The following is a 6,056-nucleotide window of genomic DNA, read 5'->3' as shown; positions in this document are numbered from 1 at the left end:
CCATCGGACTCGTATAAAAGGCCCAAGGTAAGCCTGTCATAGTAGAGTGAAAATGCGTGATAATGATAGAAGCCGGCGGCTGACGCAGCCATACTGACGATTGCCTCTAAGATGTTTCGTGCTTGCACTGAGCTGACCGCATACATGATCATTGTTATCAATTATCAATCAATCAATCAATCAATCAATCCGTTTGTTCCAGTTCTTACAAAACTGAGGGCAGCTAGACAAAAGCTGCAAAAACTTCCCACACCGACAGAATAGGCGGTGATAAGTTTCTTTTTTTTTTCCCAAGTTACACTGGCAGAGCACAGACACTGTTACTATGAATATAACAGAAATAGTTCAAAACTACGTGCATAACGAACGTTTGCGCGGCCAAAAATTTTCACTTTCTGTAGTTAATGTTGCAGCCAAAGAATACGCATGGTTCTTCGATGTCCTCGTATGAGATTACATCACGTACCTACTACCTACTTACGGAACGACTTAAGGCACCGTCAAATCATTTCGCTTGATGTGATGACAAGAGGCAACACATTCACTGAGCACCGCGCCGGCTCGAACAATCGAGAAAGGAGGAAAGGCTCACCAGGCCCTGGTTACCAGACATTTTCTAGTCACCTGATGAAAGGGTATATAATGTAAAATCCGTTATATTTCCTCGCCCTATTTATGGGAATTCCGCGATTTGAAAATGTCAAGTAGTTTAGGGACACGTGAAATATTCAGGCATGAAATAATTTGCAGGCTAGTTAGGCTGGCTGTTTCCCGTAAAGCGAAGCGTATTGGATTTACTTGGCTGCGCAACCTTTCAAATGCTGTATGGGGAATCCTCGGCCTCACAGTGAGGGAACTTTCACGGTCCAAGCAAGGCCTTTAGGCTGGATCCCCAAATCCTAAAGTTTAGTAGCTACGAATATACCCAAAGTATCCGATTTACAAAGAATCAGGACTGCCAAGTTATAGGGTGTTATTTGTATTTCGCGTTTCTCCGGTTGTTCAAAGCTGCACGCATATAGAAGGGTACCTCTTTCAAGCATTCACTGAAGTGGCTAGACAATAGGTGGCTTTATTCGCGGGACGTCTGGTACGCCTATTATAGTTGGCCAGCGGTTTCGTACAACGGGAGGAAAATATTCGTACTGGTCCAGCCAACATATATGCGTACTTAAATCAAGATACATGACTCAGCCATGCCGATACACTGTTACGGCATCCAAAAAGCGAAGTTTTCTTAATCCGATAGCATATATACGGTGAACACTGTGTTGACACACTTAAGAAAGAAGAAGAGCTCGACGGATCACACGAGGTACGCCTTCTCAGAGAACGGCAGCCACCGATTGAGTCTCCCGCTTCTCGAATTCAACAAATGTTGTGCCTCACGCAAGGTGTCGAGTCCCTTCAAGTGGTACCGCAAATTGTGCCAAAATACGTTGGAACATGGAGCCACAGCAATGTTTACCAGGTGATTGATGTCTCACCGACTCTCACCAAGTGCAACGTGCCACCACTGGTTCTACGGCGGACAATGCCGCACCGTGCAGTCATCCACGCAGATTGAACAACAAAACTTCGAGTAGTTGTCGGCGCCTCCTCTCACGTCAAGGGCGAATTTTTCTCGAACTACAGTTCGTTTTTCCAGCCGAACCCAAACCTTGACCTCATCGGTGTTCTTCTACGGTTCATAAAGTGTCGCATTGCTTTGCTCGCTGAAATGAAAAATACATTTTTACAGATCTTCTTGAACCGAGAGGATCGAGATGCCTTGCGGTACGTGAGGCTCTTTAACTTACGGATGCCTAAAGAGCCCTTACCTAATATTATCACATAACGCTTGACAAGAGTTCCGCTCGTAATGGCGTATAATTGCACTCTGTCATCAGCTGCTATTCAGCATCGTCTTCAGAAAATGGATTTGATCTCCTGTGGTACGGTGAAGTGGTTCAGAGATTCATATTTCCTAGATGACATGTTGACTGGCAACGAGAAGGCTGAGTAAGATTTATGCTTTGAAGTCAACCACTGTCAACTTATGACCAACAACCTGTGGGTACAACAATTGAGAAGGTCCAGAACCCCTCACTACAACACATTTTCTCGTTGAGAAGCGCCTGATGTCTTTGCCAAATCCAGGCACCAGGACGTTGCGCTCAAAGGCATCAAAGCTGCTTGCATTATGGACGCGACGAGCATCGGCTTGACTTACGTTTAGGGAACATTCGTCCAAAGAATACAAATCTAAAATAAGAGCCTCCGAGAATGCCAATCAGGCAGCTTCACACTGAATAAAAGTTCATGACGCTATTATCCAGAGTGATTCTTGCCACTTCCAACAAACCTGTCAGATGGGCCTTGCTTAGAAAGTCGTACGTAGGATGACACGGAAGTCGAAGACCATGCCTTTCGGCAACAAGAGGAGGGCCCATAATCTACCGGTCAGTGCAACGGTTGTATCGTCTTGAGTCTGCACCTGACTTCCACGTGTCGAGCTTGCTATAGCCGTGGAAGTTAAGTGCAGACTCAAGACGGTACAGCCAACACGGCAGCCGGGGTGGATAGTATAACTAATGCCGTCATCAGAAACATGAGCGACGCAGCCGTAGTCGCTCTCACAAAATTCATAAATGACCACTGGTCCAAGAGTACCGTACCGGAACAATGGAAGCATTCAAAAGTAATCATGATACCCAAGCCCGGGAAGAAACTGGCGATAGAAAACTCCACACCAACCTCGCTTACATCCTGCTTAGGAAAGGCTTTTGAGCAAGCAGTAAACGTCAGACTACAAAAGTACCTGGAAGAGAGTGGGCAGATGCCGGATACCATGTACGGTTTCCGAGCTAAGATCTCGACCCAAGGCATCCTCCTCCAACTAAACTAAGAGATACTCACTAACATTCGAAATGCAGGCGAAGACGTTATCCTAGCCATAGATATCAAAGGGGCTTTTGACAACGTGAGCCAAAAAAAATCTTGGAAGGACTAGCAAACACCAACGGTGGTGAGCGAATGTACAGTTACGTACGAAGCTTCCTAAGCCAAACGACAGCAGAGCTAAAGCTGTCAGAGATGGAAACTGCAACATCCCACCCCCCGAACAAGGGAACCCCTCAGAGAGCGGTAATCTCACCCACTCTTTTCAATATCGTCATGATTGGCCTTGCCAAAAAAAAAAAGTTGTCGCAGTTTCACCTGAAAGGCGAAGCATCAATTGCGATAGCAAACTTGTAGAGAGCTATACGGAGTAATGATATTAGCTTTATCAGCTGTATAAACTTGGACATGCAGCAGCATCGGCAACACGCAGAACTGTTGTCGACGCCATCGGCGTTTTGCCCGCGTTCGCTCAATATGCGTGCGGCATTGGTGACTGTTGCCGGAGCCTCTGATATAAATAGGCACTTGGTGCCGCAGCTAAACGTCGCCTCCCTTCCCTCCCCCTCCCCCACGGCCTCTCGCGCGTCGGAAGAAGACGTGTTTGCTCTACATATATGGTGATTGTAAAGGAGAAAAGAGACGCCTACTTTTGCAGCCCTTAAGCGAGCACGGCGCAGAACGCGCGTTTGTTCTCCGCCGTGCGTTCACTCCCCGTGAAAGACGCGCCCCTCGCGGCCTTTCACTCGCACATACAGCGTTCGGCGCGAGGCGACGATTTCTTCTCCAAATGACGTCATACGGAACCTCACGGCGACGGCGACGGCAGAAATCTGCTTTTGAGTGTCCATATAATTGCTATCGCAATAATACAATACATCCAGGGTATCAGACATGCTTATTACGCGGATGACATCACGATATGGGCAACCAAGGGCTCCTTGGCCGATAAGAATGAACAGCTCCAAACAGCAGCCGCTACAATAGAAGAATATGCCCGCCAAAGAGGACTCCAGTGCTACCCCGACAAATCTGAAATCATAAGAATATGGAAAGGGAAAGGAAACCGAGCGGTACCTGCATAGGCTACAGACAGGCACCTGCGTAGGCTACAGAGGCTACTGACAGGCGTATCTGCGTAGGCTACAGACAGGCACCTTCGTCAGCTTACATAAACTACACAAGATAGGCCCCTCAGCTTTTAAAGACATATGCCCGTGGTGCGGGTCAACACCAAACATGTACCACATAACATGGGAGTGTACATCACACAACATAGAACCTCACATACCAAATCCAAATAGAGATCAGTGGGAGGCACTGCTGGCCAGCTCAGACATAGAGGACCAGATCCTCCTGGTCAGAAGAGCTAACAGGCTAGCGGAAGCCAGCGGAGCCCTGAACTAGGGTCTCGACCATAGATAAGCTTCGCTTGAGGCCAGCCGATTAAATTATTTTACAATAAAGTCTATTCACTCACTCACTGACTTCCACGTGGGGCGGGTTGTTGAAACATTTAAGAAAGAAGAGGTGGACGACGGAAGCCACGATGCACGCGGAGCGCCATCTTAGAGAAAGTAAGCCAACGACCGAGTGGAACGCTTGATAGTTTCATTAAACGATGTGCCACACGCAAGTCGTCGAATCCCTTTACAGAGTTCATAACGGACTTCAGTATAGTAAGTGCGGCATGCTCCATTTGACTCGATAGAGTAGGCCCATTTTTTTTTTCTTCGCGACCTCCATGCCGTTGGTTGCTACACAAAAGAGCCCACGCAGATGCAGTGTGGAGGCATCCCAGTTTTGAAATTAAACTTGATGATATAAGACTCGACATCACAAAATTCTACGGTATTCCTCCTCTGGACCCCGGCACACACCGACGTCCCGCTGGCGGGCAACGAGGCGGCCCTCGCCGCGGCTCGAGGTCTCACTCGCCGAGCCGTGGCAGACAACGTGGCCGCCGCCTCCGCCCCTGAGTGCGGGGCGTCGGATCTGCCGGATCGAGACACTACGACAGACACGCTGCAGCAAAAACAATCACAAAGGCTGTGGGGCGATCGCCTGACCACGTTCAGAGACCTCACACAACACTACAGACTCGAAAGAGGCAAATTCCCGCCACCGCACGTTAAGTTAAACAGGAAAGAGGCCGTAAACTTACGATTACCACAAACACACAGTTACCCAAGTCCGGCAGTCTTACGCCACTGTTACTCTAGCTTATATCCGACTGATGCGTGTAAAGCGTGCGGACTCAGAGCAACGCTGCGACACATGCTCTGGGAATGTGCCGGCAACAACGGTACTAAAACCGCTGCCGTCCGCGACGCGCCCATAACGGCAGGCGTTAGTGGCATTAAAGGCAGCCTCGAGCTCACTCGTTCCCGCCGTTTCCCCGGCTGCTGGGCCGCCGGGGACGTTCTCCGTCGGCGTCGCCGCCTTTGGGAGGAGGCCCTGAAAAGTTCGGAGCTGGAAGACCAGCTCTGGGCCGTCCGGCAAGCCGAAGATGCCGCCCGAGTACAAGGACTTCGAGCCGACGCCCGAGGGCACTAAAAGCAAAGTGCCGGCACTTTAAATAAAATTTATTTCTTCATCATTTAGGAGCCTCTCAGCGTCGTCTACCTCTCAGCTGCGTCTGAGAGGTAGAAAGGGTCATTATGAACTTATTGCAAATTGTACCAACCTGTTGAAGTCATTGACGCTGGTATAGTAGTGAGCTAGTCGTTAACGTCATCCTCCCGGATTCCAACGAAAACTGCCTGGTGGCGCTGCCAGCTGCTGATGACTCCGGTGAATGCAAACGGTTGCGGCAAAGCGTGGCGCCACAATATGCAAGTTGTTCTTCCTATATATAGGACAAAACGTAGGAGGTCAGAGGTAAGCGGCGATCCCAGTGGTGCTCTACTGAGTAACGGTGAGAGATCTGGGAGAGATTTCTCCCTTGCACCTTCCTGAGGCAGCCCTTTCATATGGAACGTTGCATAGACAGGAGGACGCTGCACCTAATGGTGATGTTATGAACAGATGATGTTAACCGCATTTATGAAAAATGCTGATAACATAGAAACTCCTGGCAAATTTGCGTCGTCGCCGACACCGTAGGCATCTACTGGACCATAGGCATCAACTGCAATCACTAAGGCGAATTAAACATTCGATTTGCTTTCATTCAT

At 48.8% G+C, this 6,056-nt stretch overlaps 1 protein-coding gene across 1 annotated transcript in view; it reads left to right on the top strand.

Annotated features, from left to right (window-relative positions):
* The window catches only part of LOC119445778 (glutathione S-transferase 1-like), a 603,258-nt gene that overhangs the window by 192,006 nt on the left and 405,196 nt on the right, over positions 1-6,056 (top strand). The gene's annotated exons all lie outside the window — the stretch shown is intronic.

Source organism: Dermacentor silvarum, chromosome 3 (assembly GCF_013339745.2).
Source record: "Dermacentor silvarum isolate Dsil-2018 chromosome 3, BIME_Dsil_1.4, whole genome shotgun sequence".
NCBI classification, from domain to species: Eukaryota; Metazoa; Arthropoda; class Arachnida; order Ixodida; family Ixodidae; genus Dermacentor; species Dermacentor silvarum.
The sequence above is the reverse complement of the archived record's forward strand: the minus strand, read 5'-3'. Positions and strand labels throughout refer to the sequence as shown.